Here is a 25,734-nt window from a genome sequence, read left to right as displayed (position 1 = left end):
GTTCAAAGGTTCCTCTGAGAGTGTAAATTATTTCATTGCTGTTGCTGATTGAATGAGCCACTAACGTGCGAACTGCCCCAAAATATGATTCAGGAATCTGGTACCAACTCTCGCGCGTTGAATAACGACAGACAGCTTCCTAATGAGGCCTTTCAGAGACGACTTTGGGGTACATTTGACAGACAGACAAGTTCAGGAATCCGTGGTGCGCTGTGACACCAGCGCAGCAGCTTCTTCCCTGCCTTTGAACCGGGCCGCCTGCGCAAGGAATGCAAATGCTGTACTGCTTTTCGTGGAAGGATCAGAACGCGGCAAGGACACTCTCAAACAGAATGGCATATGCATCAGAACCAGGTTGGAGAAAAACTTTATAATGCTTTACACAGTAATTAAATGGAGTTGCCTTACATTTCACTACGAGAGCAGATTCTTTCAAGCAAATTCGAAGGCAGGTTTGCAGGTGGGAAAGCAAGCAAGAAAGCTCCGTTCTTGTCCATGTAAAAGGCTGCAGTTGACGAACAAAGCAGTTTCTGCCCAGTTTCGAACTGGGGACCTTTCGCGTGTTAGGCGAACGTGATGACCACTAAGCTACAGAAACCAGCCGATGTCGCCGCCCTGCGGCGCAGTGGCATCCAGCACTGAAAGTTGAAGCCATTCTCCGTTTCACCTTTCTGTTTCCAATCGCTCGTTGTTGTCCAGCGTAATTGACATCTTGAAAACGATAAAAAAAAGACACGTGAAATTGATGACAATATATAGACAATGATTTCGTCAATGTTTGGACCGTAGGGCGAGGTGGAATAAGCTGGGACGACTTTCTTGCGGAATTGCCACTTTAAAATAATGAAAAAAAGAACATTCCAAACAAAGGCTTTGATGTGGTGAGCTCTGGTCAGTCATGTAGATACACACGGAGAGTGCTTTCTACCAGAGCAGCACCAGGTCAGTGTCAGGCACACAGACAGAATGGGCACATAGATTCACATCGGAGCTCACATCTCCCAGCCTGGGAATCTGAAGCTGTGCACAGCCATTATGGTAAATATCTGCATACATAGGACAGCGAGATCAGCCCAACAGTTCGATCAAAAAGAGTCAGTCATTCAAATTGTAATATCCTTCAGGTTCCACAACCCATTCTCGGTCCCATCCTGCAGGTTCTATGAATCCAGCGCTTTCTCGCTTCCTGCAGGTTCCACGTCCCTTCATACATTTGTACCATCCTCCAGGTTCTGCAGCCCTGCCTACTTCTGTAACATGACCTGGACTCTACAACCCTTCCTTCCTCTGTAATGTTCCCCAGTGGGGACTGGAGGGTGATGGGGTTTACAGAGACAGTGAATGATATCAGAATGGGAGGGTGTTGCAGATATTAGAAATATTGCAGTGGTTAAAATAGAGGCTTCAGGACTTTTGAGGGTTGGTGCTAATAAAGGAGGTTTCAGAGCGAAGGATGATTGTCGGGACATGAAGAGGTTTCACTGTTCATGAGAGTTGTAGGGATCAGAGGAAGTTACCAAGATAGGGAGGGTTTAAGATTGCAGGATTCCACAAACAACCTTTACAAGGTGAAAGGCAGGATTCTTGACAGTTTGGAGGAACAGAAGAATCTTGAAGTCCACATCCGTAGATCCCTCAATGTTGATTGCCTTGTTCAGAAGGTGTATGGTGTGTTGGCTTTCATTAGCCGGGGATTGAGTTTAAGTTCCACAAAGTTATGCTGCAGCTCTATCGAGTCCTGGTTAGAGAACATTTGGTATATTGTGTTCAGTTCTGGTTGCCTCATTATCAGAAGGACGTGGAAGCTTTAGAGAGGGTGTAGAGGAGATTTATCAGGAGTGGAGGTCTAATGAAGAAAGGTTGAGGGAATTAGGGCTTTTCTCATTGGAATGAAAAAGGATGAGAAGTGACTTGGTAAAAGTAAACGAGATGATTTGAGGCCTCAGTGGCGAGGATAACCAGATACTTTTCCATTTGCACAAATGGCTATAATGAGGGGAAATAAATGGAAGGTGATTGTAGAAAGTTTTACGGGAAATGTGAGAGGGTTTTTTTTTACACATAGAGTGGCAGATGCATGGAATGCACCGCCAACATTTGTAATGGAGTCCAATACATTAGGGCCATTTAAGCAACACTTAGATAGGCACATGGATGATAGTAAAATGTAGGGTCTGTAGTTTAGTTTAATCTGAGAGTAGAATAAAAGGCCAGTGCAACGTCAAGGGCCGAAGGGCCGCACTGTGCTGTACTGCTCTATATTCTAAATAAGGAGGCTCACAATGGCACAAAGGGGTTTCAAAAAGCTGGAGAGATGGGATCTGAATGAAGAGACACAAACAGGAAGGTGTGCTAGGATTGTCAGGAGGTAACAGAGACAGCAATGGCCTAATCTGGAGCAGACGACCCAGACTGGGAGGGGTGTGAGGACTGGAGGTGGTTTCACAGGGATGGAGGACCAGAGAACCACAAGGTGTCACAGAAATGTGGATAGCTGTCGGGTTTACAGGAGTTCATGGAGATGGGGAGGTGGGGAGGGATGCAGCAGTTACAGGCATAAGGATGTTGGTAGGATGGGGTGGTTTGCACAGACAGGAATGTTTTAGGTGAATGGAGCAGATTACAGAAATCTAGACAGTTCTATAAATTAAAAGAATAAGCAGATATGTGGAGGGCAGTCGTGACTGAAGATGGTTATAGTTATTGAAAGGCTTAGGTTCTGGGGGTTATTTAGGTATAGAGGGGGTATAGACCGGGAGATAAGGACATCCATTTTGGTTGGAGACAGTTTCACAGATAAGGGAGCATTAGTAACTCCTGCAGTTTGGTCAAAGTGGAAAGTTTGAAGGGGAAGGTGACATTTACACAGATAGGGGTGTAAGAGATGGAGAAGGTTATGGAGATGAGTAGATGATGGACAGACTGGAAGACCTGACATTGACAGGATGGGTGATATGCAAGGGAGGATGTTACACAGATAGGGAGTCTTTTTGGAATTGGATCAGATAGTCACAGGCATTGCAGTGAGTTCTACAGATCAGGAGTGCTGCAGGGACCTGAGATTGATCATGTCTTTAGGACTGGAAAAGGATATGAATAGCTTAAACTCTATGTATGCTGTTTTCTTTTTCCTGAACAGAGCCTCAATATCCCTCATCAGCCAGGGATCCCTTAACCTGCCAGATTTTCCCTTCACTCTAATAGGGACATACTGGCCCTGGACTCTTGAGATCACACTTTTAAAAGCTTCCTGTTTGCCAGTCATTCATTTTCCTTCAAACAGTCTCGCCCAATTGATGGCAGTCATAATGTAGAGGAGCCGGTGTTGGAATGGAATGAACAACACTAAAAATCACACAACACCAGCTTACAGCCCAGCAGGTTTATCTGGAGGCACTAGGTTTTGGAGCGCTACGTCATCAGGTGGATATGGAGCACAATCATAAGGCACAGAATTTACAGCAACAGGATAGCAGTGTCATGGAATGTAATATCAAACACATTTAGTTTAAGCCTTTCATCTTTTAGGATGATCACCTGTGCTTCGAAAGCTAGTGCTTCAAACTAAACCTGTTGGACTATAACCTGGTGTTGTGTGATTTTTAATTCACCCAATCGACCTCGCTCGATCCTGCCTCATGGCCCCAAATCTGATCCTGCTCCAGTTTCACACCTTAATCTGTCAGCGTGTCTGATCTTTTTTCCATAACAATGTTAAAACAAAGACAGTTGTAGTCACTGGACCCAAAGGAAAGGCCAGGTAATTACAGAGCAGAAAGTCTGACAGCAGTGGGAGGGAAATTATTGGGAACAATTCTGAGGGACAGTTTGAATCAATAACTGGAAAGGCAGGAAACAATTCGGGGTAGTCAGCACGGATTTGGTAAAGGAAGATCCTGTCTGATGAATTAAGCTGAGCTTTCTTTGAAATTACGATTGAAAATGTTGATAAGGGAAGTGCAGATGATGTGGGTTCCAGGGAGTTCATTAAGGCCTTTGACAAGGTCCCACATGGAAGGCTGGTCCAAAAGGGAAGAGCCACTGGGATCCAAGGCAAGTTGGCAAATTGGATCCAAAGCTGGTGGAGGGTTGTTTCTGTGATGAGAAGCCTTTCACCAGCGGATGTACCACAGGGATCTGTGCAGGAACCATCGCTGTTTATTATGTACATTAATGAGTTGGATGTGATAGCAGAAGGTTTACAGATGACATGAAAGTTGAGGGTGTTGTCCACAGTGAGGGGGATGGTCTCAGGCTACAATCTGAAGGTTGCGGTTGGGACTGAATTTCAAAGAGTCATTTCAATTGATAAGGCAGACAAGAGCAGAGCAGGCAATGAGGGAAAACCGATCAATTAAACTGCACTTACTTTGATGTAAAAGTCCTGACAGAAAGGCAGATGAGTGCATGGCATAGGATGGGAACATGGGACTGAAATATCACAGGTATTACAGAACAATAGCTGAGGGAGGGACATTACCGGCAGCTCAATGTTCCAGGGACAGATGCTATAGGAAGGACAGAACAGGAAGCAGAAGTGGAGGGAGAGTGGAATTCTTGATTCGTGAAAAAAAATCACTGCAGCATTTAGAGAGGATATGCCTGGGGATCGCCCGGTGAAATTCTCTTAGTGGAACTGAGAAAAAAGAATGAGTCATCACTTTGATATGACTGTATTACAGGCCCCCAATAGTCAACTGGAAATAGAGCAGTAAATATATCAGGAGATCTCAGATATCTAACAATAATAGGGCTTTAATGGTTGGAGATTTTAACTTTCCATACCCAGACTGGGACTGCCATAATGTATACAGCTTGGATGGGAGGAATTCATTCAATATGTTCAAGAAAACTGTCTCAGTCAATATGGAAATGGCCTGACTGCAGAAAGGGATAAAACCTGACCGCCCCTTGGGAAACAAAAGTAGGGAAAGGGACTGAAGTGTTTGTAGGGGAGCACTTTGGCAAAATCACCATACTTCTATTAGTTTGAACATAAATGTCATGTCAGGACTTACTGTGGAGAAACTCCGGGAAAGTCAGGGAAATAAACAGTGATGTCTTCACAAGAGTCCCCATTGGCGAACAGGAGGTGCTGAAGGTTTTAAATCATATAAAAAGTAGACAACTCTCTCGGAACTAATCGGGTGGATCCCATGACATTGGTGGGGGTGGGGGGCGAGTTAGGGAAGAAATTGTGGGGTACCTTAGAGAGGTATTTCTATCAAAGACAGCTACAGGTAACAAGCTGGGAGTCTGGAGAGTGACTAATGCTATGCCAGTATTTAAGAAAGACTGCGAGGAAAAGCCAGGGACCTAAAGACCAATTAACTTGATGTAAGTTGTGCGAATGTTGTTGGAAGCGATTCTGCGGGACAGCAGTTACATGCATTTGGAAAGGTAATGATTGATTAAGGATCGTCAGCACAGCTTTGTGCATACAAGGTAGTGTCTCACAAACTTGACTGAGTTTGTCAAAGAGGTGATTAAGAAGATAGACGAAGACAGAGCAGTAGACATTGTCTATCCTGACTTCAGCAAGGCCTTTGACAGGGTTTATCGTGGTGCACTGGTTAGTAAGGTTAGATCACATGGGATCAGGGAGAGCGAGACAAACGGACACAAAATGGGCTTGACAGTAGGAGACAGAGGGTAATGGGAGAGGTTTGTTGTGTGGACTGGAGGCTCTGACCAGCGGTGTGCCATAAGGATTGGTGCTGGGGCCACATGTACATTATTTACATAAACGAGAATATAGGAATCATTGTTAGTAAGCTAAATAAGTGTTACAGTGGGGAGTGAAGACAGTTATCGAAGAGGCTCTTGATCAACTGGACAAGTGGGTCAAGGAATGAAAGATGGATTTTAATTCATGGATTTTGTTAAGACAAAACAGGGACGACTAACACTGTTAATGGTAGGGCCCTATTCAATGCTGTCGAACAGACAGTGAGACCAAGGAGTGCAGTGACATTGTTCCTTGTAAGCGGTGTCACGGGTGGACAGGATGGTGAAAGCGGATTAGACACACTGGCCCTCATGGGTCACAGCATTGAATACCTGAGTTGGTCCATCCTGATACGGCTGTACAAGACATTGCTGGGTCCCCAGTTGGAGTACTGTGGAGAATTCTGATCATCCCGATTTAGGAAGCATTTTCTAAAACTGTACACGGAGCAAAGATTGACGAAGATGTTATTGATACTGGAGGGTTTGACTTACACGGATAAGGTGGATAAGCTGGGATGCACAACAGTGGGAATGAGATAGCCTTGGCAGATAAAGTTAAGGAGAATGTAAGGAAATTCTACAGCATACAAGTACAAAAAAGCAACGAGAGAGACAATAAGGCCCCTCAGGTGAGGAACCACAGGAGATGGGCAAGACACTAAATGAACATTTCATGTCAGAACATACTGTGGACAAAGACTAGGAAACAAAGGGAAAGAAACAGTGATGTCTTGTAAAGAGTCCCCATTACAGGAGAGGTGGTGTTGGATGTCTAAGAACTCAAATGTAGAAAAAGCCCTAAGGTCCTGAACAACTGTATCCCAGAACATTGTAGCAAAGTAGTGGCAGGGACATGAGCAAAAATATTTATATCATTGTCCTGCGTATTTCCATTTGGCATAGGAGGCTGAGGGGTGACCTTATAAAGCTTTATAAACCATGAGGGGTACAGGTAACGTGAATAGTGAAGGTCTCTACCCCAGGGTAGGGGAGTCCATAACTAGAGGGCAGAAATATGAGGTGGGAGAGGGAAGACTTAAAAGGGATCAGAGAAGGACATTTTTCACAGAGAGCATGGTGCACATATTGAATAAGTTGCCAGGGGAAGTGATGGTGAGAAGCACAATGACAGCATGGAAAAGACATTTTAGTTAGATACATGGAGAGGAGAAGGCTTGAAGGGATATGAGCCAATTGCAGGGAAACGTGACCCGTTCAGGAACCATCTTCAGCATCGACTTGTTGGATCAAAGTAAAGGTTCTGTTTCTGTGCTGCATGACTCTGTCATTGGAGGAGGAGACTACAGAGATAAGGCACACTGTAGACACTGAAGCAACTTAAAGTGATAGGGATGATAGTCTGGAATGCAATACATTTCAAATATGTGGAGGGACTATAGAGAAGGGAGGAGGTTACAGGGACAGGAACTGTTACAGGAGTTAAAAATTATTGAAGACGCCGGTCTATGCGACATGCCATAGATAGTGTTGGAGAGGGAAATACCGAACAGAGAGATCCCAGGCAGCATTCCCACCCTCTCTTGGGAAGCCTGCTTTCCCTTATGTTGTACTGATGCTCACTAAGACAGCATAGGCCTGGATTGATAACTGTGACACACCGATGCGGTCTCTGTACAACAAAACTTACAGCAGGGGTGGTGATTGAGGCTGAGGTGTGTCTGTACTCTGCTCCCCCTCCAGCACTGGATCTATGTCATGTCTTGTTAGCCGATATATGGAGCCCTCTCATTGCTCTCTGCTCTGTGCACTAAGTGATCTTACCTCACTGCAGGATTTATTGAAGGCTCCAGATCTCCCTGCCCTTTGTCTCTCTGGCTGACCAACCATCTTCAATGTGGTGATGGACGAGACACCCAGCAGCTGTGAAGTGTATTGAGTCAGGACCTTCCTGAGCACCTATAGGAGACAGACAAATAGACAGAATGGGAATTTATACTGATGTAGTGAGAGTTACACATGGTGAATGGTCCTGAGTAAAACAGAGATCTGTAAAATCCCAGATTCCGTCCTTGGCCTGTGCTGCTGCATCTCTCTGGGGTGGAGAATTCTGTTGAATCAGGATCTGGAGTGGCTATAAGAGCGAGGGGCATTGACAGAGGCAGCAATTACTGCATACAGTGAGGGATACCATATGGGGAGATACTGAGTGATATCAACAGAGTGCTGGAAGGAATCAGGCTCAAACAATCATGTCAGGAGGTTTTAGAATCAAACAATTGTGTAGGAAGAAGGGGTTCTGCTTCATGATGGTATAACTGGTCAGGAATGAGCAACCAGTGAGCAGGTGAAGTGATGGTCTAGTGGTATTATTGCTAGAGCATGTATCCAAAACCTCAGCTAATGTTCACGGGAGACAAGTTTGAATCACACCATCATGTCGGTAGGTTTATGGACAGGGCTGTAAACTGACAGAGGTGATGCAGGGACAGGGTCCAGGTGAAAGGAGCTTTCCAAATCCAAAGAGAAAAGGTGAAGCATCGGAACAGCATGGGAATGTGACTGAAGACAAGCAGAAAGGAACAGGAAAGTTTAGTTAAAACTGTACATCAGTGAATCGGGTTGTGACAGGAAATTGTGAGAAAGAGTAAATTATGATTTGTTTGGAATGGACAAAGTCTCTGCAATAAGGTAGATGGATTTGTGACACAGAGATAAAAGAGATTTAGACAGCAATGAGACATGGTTACAGGGCGAACAAAAGGTGGAGCATAAATATTCAATGGTTCACAACCTTGTGGAAACTCAGGCAAAATGGGTAACACGAACAATAATGGATACCAAAGGCATTACAGAGAAAGCATTTGGCCACAGATCATGAAGTAGAGTAAGTTTGAATGTAAATTCTGGCTACTACTTGCAAAGGACACAAGCAGCAGAACAGTTTTAGCCACCAAACAGCATTTCATTGTTCATCACTGCAATAAACAGGAATCAATTAGAATTTTTAATAAAAGCATTGTGATAACTTTGGGAAACATCAATATTCCCAAAATCTAGGACATTCACACTGACAAGAGTGATATTGGAAGAGGAGTTCAGAAAATTATTTTTCAGTGTTTCTTTGAATAACACATTGTGCAACTGACTAGGGACGTAACTATTTCCGAGCGACTGTTGTGTGATGTAACTTAGTGAATGAGTAATGTCACCTGGAGAGATCCCCTGGGAAATTGTGAGAAAGTGCAGTTTAAAGAAATATAAAGTTTTAAAGTGAATCACAGAAAGGACAAGCTACAACTAGAAACAAAAATAGTCAATTACATGAGTTTGAGAGAACTGACCAAGGTGAACAGGCTAAACAGACTGAAATATGTGTCTGTAAATGGACAGTGGAAAACATTTAAAGGAACAGTGTAAAACACTCAACAAAAGGACATTACATTGAAACAGTGAAAACCTCAGCAAGAAATCCCCACTGGTCCCTCACTCAGGACAAAAGGGATCATACTAGATTATGAGGCTGAGAAGATCACCACAAAATACTTAAATCCTGAAGTGAGAGAGTGTTTTAGGAGTAAATGTTAAATAGATTGCAAAGGGTCTGCTCGCAGGAGGAGGGTTGTGGGAAGGGGAATCATTGTCAGGGTTTAATGACACAATAGGAACAGGGAGAGGTGAAAGCGCTGGAGGTGGTGAGAGTGTTACAGAGAGGGGTCAGGACCTGAACAGTGTTACAAAGCCAGTACGGATTGCTGCAGCTGGAGGGGTTTGCAGAGTTAGGGAGGGACATATGTATTTTTATTTGTTCATTCATGGGATGTGGGTGTCACTGCCTGGAACAACATTCTTTGACCCCACTGCTAATTATCCAGAGGGCAGCTCAAAGTCAGCCACATTGCTGTGGATCTGGAGTCACATGTCGACCAGACCAGGTCAGAATGTCAGATGTCCTTCACTAAATGAGGAAAGTGAACCAGGTGAGTTCTTCCTACTGAACAACAATGTTTTTATGATAGCCTCACCAATGTCTTTCCTACTCTCAATGCTCTCCTAATGCAGATAACCATCCCAAACTCCTGCTTCACCAGCCTGTCTCCCTGGGTCACTGACTGACAACACTAACCAGGGCCCGAACATGAACTGTACAAGTCCCACCCTGGTTGATTCCACCAAAATGGAACACTTCACCTTTATCTAATTAAACTTTATCTGCTATTCTTCAGCTCACTATCCCAGCAGTACTGTTAATCTTGTTGTATCATATAATCTTCTCCACTAACCACTTTACCACCAATGTCAGTGACACCCAAGAAGCTAACTTACCAGGAAACCAATATTCCCATCCAAACCATTTATCCAAATGACAAACAACAGGGGACCCACTCCACCGCTGGTCATATACCTCCAGCCAGAAAAACAACAGGTCTCCCATCACCCTCTGTCTCCTACCATCAAGTAATTTTTGTATCCAGTTGACTAGCTCCTCCTGAATGCCATGTCCTTTTACACTGATCTGAGCTTATTACCCAGTTTAGCACACAGAACATAGAACACAGAACAGTGCAGCACAAGACCCTTCGGCCATGATGCTATGACAACTTTTTATCCGGTTATAAGATCAAACTAACCTACATACCCTTCATTTTACTATTATCCATGTATCTGTCCAAGAGTCTATTAAATGTCCCGAATGTGTCTAATTTTACTACCACCATTGGCAGTCCATCCAACCACCTACCATTCTCTATCCTCTTATCTCTCCTCCAATCATCTTAAAATTACACCCCCTTGTAACAGCCATTTATGCCATAGGAGGAAAAGTCTCTGACGATTCACTCACTCTGTGCCTCTTATCATCTTATTCACCTCTACCAAGTCCTTCTTCACTCCAATGAGAAAAGCCTTAGCTCCCTCAAACATTCTCCATAAGAAATGCCCTCCTTTCCAGGCAGCATCCTGGTAAACCTCCTGTGTACGCTCTCTAAAATTGCACATCCTTGCTGTAAAAATGGGACCAGAACTGAACACAATATTCCATGTGTGGTCTCAACAGGTCGCTATAAAGATGCAGTAAAACCTCACGGCTCTTAAAATCAATCCCCTTGCTAAGGAAAGCCAACACAACATATGCCTTTTTAACAACCCTACCAACGTGCGTGGCAACTTGAGGGATCTATGGGCATGGACGCCATGAGCTCTCTGTTCCTCCACACTGCCAAGTATTCTGCCTTTCACCCTGTATTCTGTATTCAAGTTCTACCTTCCAGAATGAATCACTTCACACTTTTCCAGATTGGACTCCATCTGCCACTTCCAGCCCAGCTCTGCGTCCTGTCAATGTCGCACTGCAACCTACAACAGCCCTCCACATTCCCCACGACTCCACCAACCTTCGCATGATTTGCAAACTTACTAACCCACTCTCCAACATCCACATCCAAGTTATTTACAAAAATCACAGAGAGTAGAGTCCCAGAGCCGATTGTTACAGAACCCCACTGGTCACTGAGCTCCAGGCTCAATACTGTCCATCTGCTGCCACCCTCTGTCTTCTCTGAGCCATCCAATCCTTTATCCAGACAGACAGATTTCCCTGTATCCCAATCATCCTTCTTTTCTGAATGAACCATCAACATATTCTGTCATATCCTCAAAGAATTCAATAAGGTTTGTGAGGCATGACCTACCCCTCATAGTCATGCTGACTGTCTCTAATTTAACTATGGTTTTCCAAGTAGTCATAAATCCTGTCTTTACAGTCCTCGCCAATAATCTGCACACCACAGACATAAGACCAAATCTATAATTACCAGAATTCTACTTCCGTAATATGGTCCAGACGCTACAAATCTTCTCTCCTCTGCCATGTTCCCCAGAAGGGCACTGGAGGGTGGTGGGGGTTACAGAGATAGGGAGGAATATCAGGACAGGAGGATTTTGCAGACATTAGGAGGGTTGCAGTGCCAAAAGGAGGTTTCAGTAATTGTGAGGTTTCATGGTGATGAAGGCATTTGAGGAGGGAGGGAGGGAGGATTGTAGGGAAATGAGAGGTTTCACTGTTTCGGTGTTTTGTTAGGACCGCAAGTGGTTACTGATTTGGGGAGGGTGTAAGCACTGGTGGATATTACATAAACATGTGGTTTTGGTTGCAATGCAGGAAGAGGATTCAGGAAGCTGGAGAGTATGGGGTCTGAACGAGGTTACACAAATGGGATGAGTTGTCAGGAGTGGAGGTGTTTACAGAGACAGCAATGGTCTGATCTGGAGCAGAGGACCCAGATTGGGAGGCACGTGGGGACTGGAGGTGGTTTCACAGGGAGGGAGGACCATAGACCCACAGGAGGTTACAGAAATGTGGAGAGCTGTAGGGCTGACAGGGGTTCATGGAGATGGGAATGTTGGGAGGGATAGAGAAGTTTACAGGGAAAAGGATGTTTGTAGGCCAGGGCTGGATCACAGACAGGGACTGTTTTAGGGAGCTGAGCAGATTACAGAGATAAAGAGATTTGTATCGACTGGAAGAACAAACTGAGATATACAGGGGAGTCGTGACTGGAGATGGTTATAGATATAGGAAGGCTTAGGTTCTGGGGGTTATGGAGGTTGAGGAATCTGGATTTCGTTTCAGAGATTGGGATTGCAATTTTGGTTGGAGACAGTTTCACAGATAAGGGAGCATAGCACAAACAGGAGGAAGTTGTAGAGGAGGGTGACGTTTAAACAGATAGTGGTGTAAGAGCTGGACAAGGTTATGGAGATGGGTAGATGGTGGAGACACAGGAGGAGCTTACATTGACATGGGGGTGATAGTGACAGGAGGGTGTTAAATAGATAGTGGGTTTTGTAGGGACTGGATTGGGAGAGGCACAGGCATGGAGTGAGTTTGACAGATCAGGAATACTGCAGTGACCTGAGAGGATTACACTGATAGGGATGGTGGTCGGGTCTCCACAGACTGTTGGCGTTCAGGAACTGGAAGAGATTTGGTAGATAGGGAGGGATGTAAGAGCTGCAGGAGGTTGTGGAGAGTTGAAGAGTTGGAGCAATTTGCAGAGGTAGGTTTCTCAGACAGGAGTAGGTTATAGATAGTGAGGGGTATGTGGTCTGAGTAAGTCAAAAAGAGGAGAGTTTTCACATCTGGAAGAGGTTACACTGACAGGGACAGTTGAAGAGACTGAAGCAAAAATGCATGGAGAAGGTTACACAGATAGGGAGGCGAGTAGGGACTGAGGGTGAATACACAGACATGGAGGGTTGTATTGTTAGACGGAGCTGAGGGGGATAGGGACTGGTGTAGGGATTTACACAGACAGGGAAGGTTGTGTTTTTGGAGAAGGTTACACTGATACAGACAGTGTTAGGGAGTGTTTAGTGGACTACAGAGGAGCTCAGAGAGAAGGTATTATGGGGAGTGGAGGAGATTACAGACACAGAGATGGCTGTCAGGTTGAAAAGAGCTTCTCCAGATCCTCGGTGCTGTGAGGCTGGAGGGAGGTTATAACAGTGAGTGTTGCCAAGACTTAATTACTTCACTGATATAGAGCAGGTCTCAGCATGTAACTGTCAAAGGGAAGTTGAGACAGTCCAGATGAGTTTTCAGAGATACAAATGTTTATGGGAGTTTCAAGAGGGAACAATGATTGGGAGTGCTGTACCAAATGGTCATAGTTATAGGGAGGGTTCGAAAAGCAGGAAGAGGTGACAGACATATTGATCTTTGTAAGGACTGGAGAAGATTACATAGGCAAGGAGTGTTTTAGAGTCTGGAGGAGATTACAGTGTTAAGGAGAATATTGGGGATAAGGCAAGGTGTAAGAGACAGGGATGGTGACAGGGCTGGACAATAACCTGAATAGAATCGCCATCGTGTGCAACCAGGCCATTCGGCCCAACCAGTCCATTCCAAAACTCTGAAGAGCATCCTACCCAGACCCACCCCTCTACCTATACATTAAATCCTGCATTTCTCGCGGTGAACTTACTTAAACCACACATTCCTGAATACCACAGTCAATTTATGATGGCCAACCCACTGATGGTGCAAATTTTGGACACACACACACACAGCAAGGGAGCGACATGCGCGCACACACACAGTGAGGGGGATACACGCACACACACAGTGAGGGGGATACACGCACACACACAGTGAGGGGGATACACGCACACACACACAGTGAGGGGGATACACGCACACACACAGTGAGGGGGATACACGCAGACACACACAGTGAGGGGGATACACGCACACACACAGTGAGGGGGATACACGCAGACACACACAGTGAGGGGGATACACGCACACACACAGTGAGGGGGATACACGCAGACACACAGTGAGGGGGATACACGCAGACACACACAGTGAGGGGGATACACGCAGACACACACAGTGAGGGGGATACACGCAGACACACACAGTGAGGGGGATACACGCAGACACACAGTGAGGGGGATACACGCAGACACACACAGTGAGGGGGATACACGCAGACACACACAGTGAGGGGGATACACGCAGACACACACAGTGAGGGGGATACACGCAGACACACACAGTGAGGGGGATACACGCAGACACACACAGTGAGGGGGATACACGCAGACACACAGTGAGGGGGATACACGCAGACACACAGTGAGGGGGATACACGCAGACACACAGTGAGGGGGATACACGCAGACACACACAGTGAGGGGGATACACGCAGACACACACAGTGAGGGGGATACACGCAGACACACAGTGAGGGGGATACACGCAGACACACAGTGAGGGGGATACACGCAGACACACAGTGAGGGGGATACACGCACACACACAATGAGGGGGATACACGCAGACACACACAGTGAGGGGGATACACGCAGACACACAGTGAGGGGGATACACGCAGACACACAGTGAGGGGGATACACGCAGACACACAGTGAGGGGGATACACGCAGACACACACAGTGAGGGGGATACACGCAGACACACACAGTGAGGGGGATACACGCAGACACACACAGTGAGGGGGATACACGCACACACACAGTGAGGGGGATACACGCACACACACAGTGAGGGGGATACACGCAGACACACACAGTGAGGGGGATACACGCAGACACGCAGCGAGGGAAGGACATGCGCAGACACGCACAGTGAGGGGGATACACGCAGACACACACAGTGAGGGGGATACACGCAGACACACACAGTGAGGGGGATACACGCAGACACACAGCGAGGGAAGGACATGCGCAGACACGCACAGTGAGGGGGATACACGCAGACACGCAATGAGAGAAGGACATGCGCAGACACACACAGTGAGGGAGATACACGCAGACACACAGCGAGGGAAGGACATGCGCAGACACGCAGAGTGAGGGCGACACACGCAGACACGCAGCGAGGAAAGGACATGCGCGACACACACAGTGAGGGGGGTATACACAAAGAGCAAGGGAAAGACACACACACACACATACACAAAGCAAGGGAGTGACACATGCACACAAAGTGAGAGAGGGACATGAGCACACAGCGAGGGAAGGACATGCACATACACAGCGAGGGGGGGACATGCACACATACACAGCAAGGGAAGGACACGCGCACTTACACAGAGAGGGAGGGATGGAGACACACACACAGCGAGGGATGGAGGTGCACACACAGAGTGAGAGAGAGACACATACACACAATGTGAGGGAGTGACACACACGCAACCACACACACACACAAACACATACTGTGAGGGTGTGACACATAAACACACACAACGAGGGAGACACACACACACACACACACACACACACACACACACACACACACAGAGCAAGTGAGACACACACACACAGCGAGTAAGGGACTTGCTCAGAAACACAGAGAGGGAGGAACACGCGCACACATAGCGAGGGAGGGACACACAAACAGCGAGGGAGTGAAACGTACACACACGCACAGTGAGGGAGGGAGGGAGGGAGGGACACACACACACAGAGCAAGGGAGGGACACGCACACACAACAAGGGAAAGACATGCCCACACTCAGTGAGGGAGGGTCATACACAAACACACAGCGAGGAGGGATACGCACATACACAGCAAGGGAGGGACACGTTCACACACAAGGAAGGAGGGACAAGCAGACACACGGCGAGGGGGAGGACATGTGCGCACACAACAAAAGGGGACACGCACATACACGGCGAGGGAGGGACACACACAGCAAGGGGGGACATGCACTCACACAGCGAGGGGAGATGCGCAGACGCAGTGAGGGGGATATACACAAAGAGCAAGGGAGGGGGACACACACACAGCGAGGGAGTTATGCGCACATACAGCAAGAGGGTCACACACACACACACACAAAGCAAGGGAGGGACACACACACATACACACAGTTAAGGGGATACACGCAGACACAGCGAGGCAGGGACACACATACAGCATGAGAGGGACACACAGACCCACAGTGAGGGAGTGACACACACACACAAACACACAAACATACACACACACAGCAAGGGACGGACACTCACATACACTGCAAGAGGGACACACATACTCACAGCAAGAGGGGGACACGCACACTCAGCAAGGGAGGGACTCGCGCATCCACAAGCACACAAACACAGGCACACAGCGAGAGAGGGACACACACACACATACACATAGCAAGGGGGCGACACATGCACACACAGCGAGGGAGGGCCACGCACACACACGCACAGCAAGAGGGACACGCACACATACACAAAGTAAAGGGGATACATGCAGACACACAGCGAGAGAGGGACACACAGACACACAGTGAGGGAGTGACACTCACATACACATCAAGAGGGACACATACTCAGAGCAAGAGGGGGACACGCGCGCACACACACACAGAGCAAGGGAGAGAAGGCCATGCACACATAGCATGGGAGGGACACGCACACACAGCAAGGGGGGACATGCACCCACACACACACAGCAAGAGGGAAACACACACACACACACACACACACGGGGGGGGGGGGGGAACTGACACATACAGAACGTGGGACATGCACACACACACACACACAGCGAGCGAGGGACATACACACACAGAGCAAGGGAAGGACACACACACACAGCAAGAGAGAGACACATACACACAACACGATGGAGTGACACACACAAACAGCAAGGGAGGGACACGCTGTGAAGGGGGGACACAAACACATACTGTGACGGTGTGACTCGTATACACACACACATACACACACACGCAGCGAGACGCGCAGCGAGGGAGGGACACACACACGGACACACACAGCGAGGGAGGGACACACACACAGCGAGGGACACGGACACACACAGCGAGGGAGGGACACACACACAGCAAGGGAGGGACACACACACAGCGAGGGAGGGACACGGACACACACAGTGAGGGAGGGACACAGACACGGACACACACAGTGAGGGAGGGACACGGACACGGACACACACAGCGAGGGAGGGACACACACACAAACACACACACACAGCAAGAGCGACACGCACACAGTGAGAGAGGGACACACACACACACTCAGACAGTGAGGGACGGACACACAGACACAGTGACTGAGTGAAATGCATACACACACACAGAGCGAGGGGAGGACACCCTCGCTCACAGCAAGAGGGGCGCGCGCACACACACACACACACACACACACACACACACACACACACACACACAGCCAGGTTGAGACACACAGACACAGCGAGGGTGAGACATGTGCTCAGAAAGCGAAGGGACACACACACACAAAGTGAGGGAGTGTGACACGCAGACATACGCACACACAAACACACACACAATTAGGGAGGGACACGCACACACACAGTGAGGGAGGGACATGCTCACACACACACACAGCGAGGGAGGGACGTTTCGTCCCCTGTCGAGGTGACTTCTTCAGGGACCCTCCGGTGAAGCGCTTCTGTGATCTTTCCTCTGAAACCTAGTGATTTGCATCTGCTGCTTCCGATTGTCAGTTCCAGCTGTCCACTGCAGTGGTCTGTATATTGGGTCCAGGTCAATGTGCGTATTGATTGAATCTGTGGATGAGTGCCATGCCTCGAGGAATTCTCTGGCTGTTCTCTGTTTGGCTTGTCCTATAATAGTAGTTTGTCCCAGTCGAATTCATGTTGCTTGTCATCTGCGTGTGTGGCTATTAAGGATAGCTGGTCGTGTCGTTTCGTGGCTAGTTGGTGTTCATGGATGCAGATGGTTAGCTGTCTTCCTGTTTGTCCGATGTAGTGTTTTGTGGAGTCCTTGCATGGGATTTTGTACACTACATTGGATTTGCTCATGTTGGGTATCGGTCCTTCGTTCTGATGAGTTGTTGTTGGAGAGTGGCTTTTGGTTTGTGTGCTTTTATGAGTCCTTGTGGTCGCAGTAGTCTGGCTGTCAGTTCAGAAATGTTCTTGATGTATGGTAGTGTGGCTATTCCTTTGGGTCGTGGCATGTCTTCATTCCGTTGTCTTTCCCTGAGGCATCTGTGGATGAAATTGTGTGGAGTTTGACCCCACCCCGCAGCTCACCAATAGGATAAACAACACACTGAGGAACCTACAAAAAAAGCGCACAGATAACCAGGTCTGACCTACAGAGAATGAAAACTGAAAGCAACAACACCCTCAGATTCTATGGATTGCCTAAAGTTCACAAATCAGACATCCCACTCAGACCCAGAGTATCACTACCAGAGACACCATCACACAAACTGGCTAAAGAACTACAGCAGAAACTGAAACACCTGATCAGCGGATCCAGACACTCTTTCCAGTCAACACAGGAATTCTTGGACATCATCAGAAATACACACATAGACAAGGAAGAAACCATGGTCTCATTCGATGTAATGGCACTGTTCACCTTTATCGACAAAACCCTAGCCAGAGAAACAATAGCCAACCTGTTGGACATGCAAAACAGACAACAAGATGGTGAACCTATCAACAAAGACGGCATACTCAAACTACTGGACCTGTGCCTGACAACACACTTCACATTCAACAACCAAATATATGAACAAATCAACGGCACACACATGGGCTCACCCATCTCTGGACTCATAGCAGAAGCGGAAATGCAAAGATTAGAACAAACAGTCTTACCGCAAATTCAACCCAAACTCTGGGTCAGATATGTGGATGACACCTTTGTAATAATTAAAAACAAGAAATAGAGAACACACACCGGATCATCAACGCCACACTCACAGGAATCCGATTCACTAGAGAGGAAGAAAAGGACAACCAACTCCCATTCCTAGACGTGATGGTACAGAGAACACCAAATGGAGAATTCACCACAAAGGTATACAGGAAAGCCACGCACACAGATCAAGTCCTGAACTACGAAAGCAACCACCCCAACACACACAAAAGAAGTTGCATCAAGACACTGTTCAAAAGGGCCACAACACACTGCAGCACACCAGAACTGCAAAAAGAGGAAGAACACCTATACAATGTAATCGCGAAAAACGGACACCCGCGCAATTTCATTAGGGATTGTCTGTATGGATTTGCTAGACGACTATCCTCTGATATTGATGAGGGCAGTGCAGATGATGTGGTTTATATGGAGTTCACTAAGGTCTTGGACAAGGTTCCACATGGAAGGCTGGTCCAAAACGGAAGATCCCATGGGATCCAAGGTAAGTTGGTAAATTGACTCCACAATTGGTGGAGGGTTGGTTTTGTGATTGAAAGCTTTTTCCCAGCGGCTGTACCACAGGGATCTGTGCAGGAGCCATTGCTGTTCATTATGGACATGAATCACTCAGATGTGAAAGCAGAAGGTAACATTAGTAGATTTGCAGATAACATGAAAGGTGAGGGTGTTGTCCACAGTGAGGGGGATGGACTCAGGCTGCAATCTGATATCGATCAGATGTTAAACTGAGCAGGGTAATGTCAGACAGAGTTTACTTCTGATCACTGTGAGGTAATACACTGTGGGAAGTCTAATAAACGAATGATATACATCATGAAGGGTAGGTCCTCCTGGAGTACTGAGAAACACAGGGACCTTGGTGGGCAAGTCCCTGGATGTCTGAAGGTGTCAGCACAGGTAGACAGGGTGGGGAATACACCTGAACTGGGAGCAGGAGGGGGACCCACATCGTGGTGGGGAATGTTGCTGGAGCTGCTCGAGAGGATTTAAACTCGTCTGGCAGGGCTGTGTGACCCCAAAAAGAGTCGTAAGGCCAGAAAGAAAGTTGAGGCTGGTACAAAGGTTCAAGAGAGCAACATATGTAGACAAGGCAGGCAAGAACATAGCAGACAATTAGGGAAAACTGGTGGATTAAACTGCAGTTATTTCAATGCAAAGGGCCAGACAGATAAGGCCGATGAACCCAGAGTATGGATGGGAACATGGGATTGGGATCCCATAGATATTACAGAAACACAGCTGAGGGAGCAACAGGACCAGCAGCTCAATGTTCCGGAGACAGATACTACAGGAAGGATAGAACAGGAGGCAAAACAGGAGGAGAGCTGGTGGGTTTGATTGGGGGGAATCATCCCAGCAGTACCTAGAGGGAGGATTCATGTAGGATCGCCCAGTTAAACGATATTAGTGGAACTGAGAAATAAAAATTGGTCATTAGTTTTCTACGGTCGGACTACAGCGATAGGCAATGGGAGATGGAGGAGCAAATATGTCAGGAGATTTCAGATATCTCTTAGAATAATACGGTTGTAATGATAGGGGATCTTAACCGTTCCAAACCTGGACTGGGATTGCTACTAAGTTAAACATTTGGATGGAAGGAATTTGTTAAGTGTGTTCCGAAAACTTCCAGACATTATGTAAGTGGCCCAACTGGAGAATGGGGCTAAACCTGACCTCCCCTTGGGAAACAAGTTCGGGAACGGGACTGAGGTGTTAGTGGGGGAGCACTTTGGAAAGTTACCACAATTATATTATTTTGAAAATAGCGATGGAAAAGGACAGGCCTGGTCCACAAGTTAAAGTTATTCAATGGAGCAAGATAATATTAGACATGAATTTTTAAAGTAGATCTGGGGAGGCTATTGGCAGGTAAAGGGAAGTCTGGCAAGTGGGAATATTTTAAAACCGAGATAAAAGGAGAGTTCAGCGCCAGCGTGTTCCTGTTAGTGTGCAGCTCAATGCTGACTGAATTAGGAAACACTGGCTGAGTTTCGAGGCTGTGGTCAAGAAAAAAAGGGGTCACATGTCAGATCTAACTGGCTGACTCAAGGGAATCCCTTCAGGAGCATCGGGGCTGTAGAAATACACTTAGGATGGAAATCAGGAATGTAAAAAGGGAACATGAGATCACTTTGGCAGAGAAAGTTAAGGAGAATCCAAAGAGACTCTACAAGTGTATTAAGAGCAAAAGAAGAGCTCGGGACAAACCCGGTCTCCTAAATGATCAATGAAGGCAACGATGTGTGAAACTACAAGATCCAAAACAAATATTTCACTTTGGAACTTACTGTGGATAAAGACTGGGGCGCTCAGGGAACGAAACAGTGTTTGTCCTGACCACTATTGGAATACTGTGTGTAATTCTGGTCTCAATGCCATCGGAAGGATATCGTGGAACATGAAAGGGTTCAGAAGAAATGACCAAAGATGTTGCCAGGGTTGAAGGGTTTGTGCTTCAGGGAAAAGCCTGAATAGGCTGGGGCTGTTTTCACTTGAACATGGGAGGCTGAGGAGTTAACCGATAAAAGGTGTTTAAAATCATGGTGGTCATCGACAGGGTCAATAGACAAGGTCATTTCCCCAGGCGAGGGAAACTTTTCAAAGGGGTCTAAAGGACAACTGGCTCCCGCAGAGTGGATGGAATAAGCTGCCAGAGCAAATCGTGGAGGCTGATAGAAATACATTTAAAAGGCATGTGGATGGGTGTATGAATAGCAAAGGTTTAGAGGGAAATTGGGAAAATTGTGGCAAATGTGACTAGAAACGTCATGCAGGAGTTGGTCCGAAGGGCCTGTTTCGTGCTGTACATCTCAATGACTCAATGTCTTGAAATGAGTCCACATTATAGAAAAGGAGGTGCTGGAGGTTTTAAAACACAAAGGTAGATAAATCCTCAGGACATGATCAAATGGATCTCAGGACATTGTGGGAAGCTGGTGAAGAAATTGTAGGACCCCTAGCAGAGATATTTGTACCATAGAGAGCTATGTGTGATAGGCTGTTAGACTGGAAGGTGGCATTGTGGACAGTGAAGAAGGTTTTCTGAGATTACAAAGGGATCCTGATGAAATGTGTGAATGGCTGAAAAACTGTGGATTGAGTTCAATCTGAATAAATGCGAGGTAATGCATTTGGAACAACAAACACGGGCAGGACGTATACAATTAATGGCAAGACCTTCGGTAGTGTTGTAGAACAGAGGGACCTCAGGGTTCAGCTACATAATTCTTTGAAGTTTGCAATATGGAGAAACAGGATAGTTTAAAAAAAGGTGCTGGCCTCACTTGCTTTCATTGCTCAGTCCTTTGGAGAGAGGAGTTGGGAAGTCGCATTGAGATTATACAGGCCATTGGTGAGTCCTCTTCTGGAAGACTGTGTCCAGTTCTGGTCGCCCAGTTATAGGAAGGATATTATTAAGTTGGAAAGGGTTGGGAGGAGATTTACTGGGATGTGGCTGGGTACGAAAGTATAAAGAAAGGCTGAATAGGTTGGTATTTTTCACTGAAACCTGAACGTTGACAGATGACCTCATTGAAGTTTATAAAATCACGAGGAGGACAGGTAGAGTTAATGGGAGTTGTCTTTTCCCGTGGACAGGGGAGTTTCAAGACAAGGCACTACATTTGTAAGTTTAGAGGAGAGACATAAAAAAAAAGACATGAGGCACATTGTTACACAGAGGGTGGTTTGTGTGTGAAATGAACTTCCCAAGGAAGGGGTGAACATGGGGACAATTACAATGTTTAAAAGACATTTGGATTAGTACAGAAATAGGAAAGGTTTGAAGGGATATGATCCAGGAACAGGCAGGGGGGACAAGGTCAGTTTTAGAGCATGGTTAGCGTTAACCAAACAGTGCGGTATGACTCTCTGACTATGATTATAATGTTGTGTCATTAATTAAGAAAGGCTGCAAGAGAAAGCCAGGGAACTACAGACTGATGAGTGAGACATCAGGGTGGGTCAGTTGTTGGAGGTAATTCTGAGAGGTAGGCCGTCCATGCATTTGGAAAGATAAGGCCTGATTACGGACAGCGAGCATGGCTTTGTGCATGGGAAAACATGTCCCACAAACTTGACTGGAGTTTGCTCAAGATGTGACCAAAAAGATAGACGAAGGCAGAGCAACAGACGTTGTTTCTGGCTTCTGCAAACCCTTGTTCAGGGTGTAGCATGATACATTGGTTAGTAAGGGTAGATCACAAGGGATCAGGGAGAGCTAGCCAACTGGATACAAAATGGGATGACAGTGGGAGACAGAGGGTGGGGGGAGAGGGTTGTTGTTCAGACTGGAGGCCTCTGACCAGCAGTGTGCTGTAAGGATTGGTGCTGGGACCACTGTTGTGCACCACTTACATAAACAATTTTCTGAAAATATAGGAGTCCCTGTTAATATGTTTATGGATACCAAGATTAGTAGAAGAGTGGGCAGGGAATATAGTTATCAAAAGGGATGTTAATCAACTGGGCCAAAGAATGAAAGATGGAGTTTAATTCAGGTGTTGGATTTAGTTAAGACAAACCAGGGAGGACTAACACAGGTAATTGTCGGGCCCTGGAGTGTTGTAGAAAAGGGAGAGACCAAGGGGTGTAATTACATTGTTCCTTGGACTGGCATCACAGGGCGATACGGTGTTGAAAGCGGCAATTGACACACTTGTACTCAATGCTCTGATCAATGAAGACATGAGTTGGTGATATTGGTAACACTGTCGTCAATATTTCTCCTGGGCAGAGGAGGCCACGGGGTGACCTTTGACCATGTTGGGTCGATGTAAGGTGAATTGCCAAGGGTAGGTGAATCCAAAGCTAGAGGCATAAACGTGAGGTGAGAGAGCAAGGATTTAAAGAGGGAGCTGAGGGGCAACATTATCCACAGAGGATGGTGCATAGACAGAATGAACTGCCAGAGGAGAAGGTTTGAAGGGATATGGGCCAAACACAGGCAAACGCGACTCATTCCATTTAGGGAACCTCGGCCGAATGGTCATGCCGCACAGAAACAGACCCTATGTCTCCAGTTATTGGAGGAGAAGACTATCGAGACAAGGCATGTTGTAGAGACTGAAGCAAGTTACAGCGATACGGATGGTCATCTGGACTGGAGGTTTCAAATATGTGAAATAATTGGTGAGGGGGAGGAGATGACAGAGATAGGAACTGTTATAGGAGTTAGAATGATTGAAGACACTGGTCCTCAATACAAGCCATTGATACAGTGTTGGAGAGGGAATAGGGAACAGAAAGATCACAGGCAGCATTACCACCCTCTGGTGGGAGGCCTGCTTTCTCCCCAGTTGTTCTGATGCTCCCTAAGAAAGCACAGGCCTGGACTGATAACTGGGAACTCCCGATGCTGTCTCATTACACAAAACTTACAGCAGGCATGGTGATTGAGCCTGGGGTGTGTCTGTACTGTGCTCCCCCTCCAGCACTTTCTCTATGTCATGTCTTGTAAGCTGATGATTGGATCCCCCTTATTACTGTCTGCTCTGTGCACTGGAATGATCTTACCTGGCAGCAGGATTTATTGAAGACTCCCGACCTCCCTGACTTTGTCTTTCTGACTGACCAACCATCGTCCCAATCAGCAGTGGGCAAGTCTATTGAGTCAGGAACTCCATGAGTACCTGTAGAAGATACAGAAATAGGCAGAATGGGAAGTTAGACTAATGCTTTGAGGGTTACACATATAGAATGGCACTGAGCCCACAGAGATCTCGAAAATCCCAGTCTCCATTCCTGACCTGTGCTGCCTCATCTCTCTGGAGTGGAGAATTCTGTTGGCTCAGGATGTGGAGTAGCTTCAAAAGTGAGAGACGCTGACAGAGGCAGCAATTAGACCCACACAGTGAGGGATACCATATGGAGAGGTACTGAGTCACATCACCAGAGTGCCGGGTCAAACAATTGTGCAGAAAGAAAGGGTTTTGATTCATGTTGCACTGGGATATACAAACTGTGAGCAGGTGAAGTGATGGCCTAGAGGCATTATTGTGTGACAATTTATCCAGAAACTCAGCAAGTGTTCTCTGGACACAGGTTCAAATCCCACCATTGCAAATGATAGAATGTGAAGTAAATGCTTCAAAAACGATGCAATTAAAAACCTGTAAGTGAGTATTAAACAATTGCTGATGTTAAGAAAAATCCATCAGTGAAGTAATCGAAGATGGGACTGGGATATCACAGGTATTACAGAAACAACAGCTGAGGGAGGGACAGGACAGGCAGCTCAATGTTCCAGGGGACAGATGCTGCAGGAAGGACAGAAGGGGAGCTGAGAGAGGAGGAGAGCTGCTGGTTCTAATGGGGTGAAACATCACAGCAGGACTGAGAGAGGATATTCCTGCAGGACCGCCCAGTGACGCTGTGTTCGTGGGATTAATCAATAACAATGGGTCTTCCCTTTCCTCTGATTGTTCTACAGACCCCAATAGCCCCGCCCTCCTGCACCTTGACCTTCTCAAGATGGCGGCCCTGAGCTTCCTCTTCCCTCAAACAAATGGCGGCCGTGACCCTGGGCCGCTTCCCTGATCAGAGACCGCCACCTCCTTACCCGGGCCTGGAGGGTCTTCTACGAGTTTTTTTTAACCTTTATCCAGGACTTGTGAATTCTCTCCGCTCCTTTCTCCCGGCGAGGCTCCCACACACCATCTCTGTGCGCCGCTCTCTGAAGCCGATCGCAGCCGCTGCCAGAGAAAGTAGCTCCATGTCTCTCTCTCTCTGTGCCCTGACCAATGTGACACTGCGCATGCTCTGCATAGAAACAAAACTGCGCGTGCGTCTGAGGTTATCAGTGGATTTTTAGAGAATATTCATAACTGCACAGACCGAT

At 46.8% G+C, this 25,734-nt stretch overlaps 1 long non-coding RNA gene across 2 annotated transcripts; it reads right to left on the bottom strand.

The window, feature by feature from the left end:
- Positions 1–25,624, bottom strand: LOC140458617 (uncharacterized). 2 transcript variants are annotated; one of them, XR_011953616.1, is made up of 4 exons: positions 25,456–25,624; positions 24,411–24,526; positions 7,513–7,647; positions 1–711 (listed from the first exon to the last, which is right to left on the bottom strand). It is a non-coding gene; the product is annotated as an uncharacterized lncRNA (long non-coding RNA). The 2 variants fall into 2 exon arrangements; XR_011953617.1 differs by lacking the exon at positions 1–711 and adding an exon at positions 6,075–6,165.
- Between the last annotated feature and the right edge of the window lie 110 nt (positions 25,625–25,734).

Source organism: Chiloscyllium punctatum, chromosome 33 (genome assembly GCF_047496795.1).
Source record: "Chiloscyllium punctatum isolate Juve2018m chromosome 33, sChiPun1.3, whole genome shotgun sequence".
Classification (NCBI taxonomy): domain Eukaryota; kingdom Metazoa; phylum Chordata; class Chondrichthyes; order Orectolobiformes; family Hemiscylliidae; genus Chiloscyllium; species Chiloscyllium punctatum.
The sequence above is the reverse complement of the archived record's forward strand: the minus strand, read 5'-3'. Positions and strand labels throughout refer to the sequence as shown.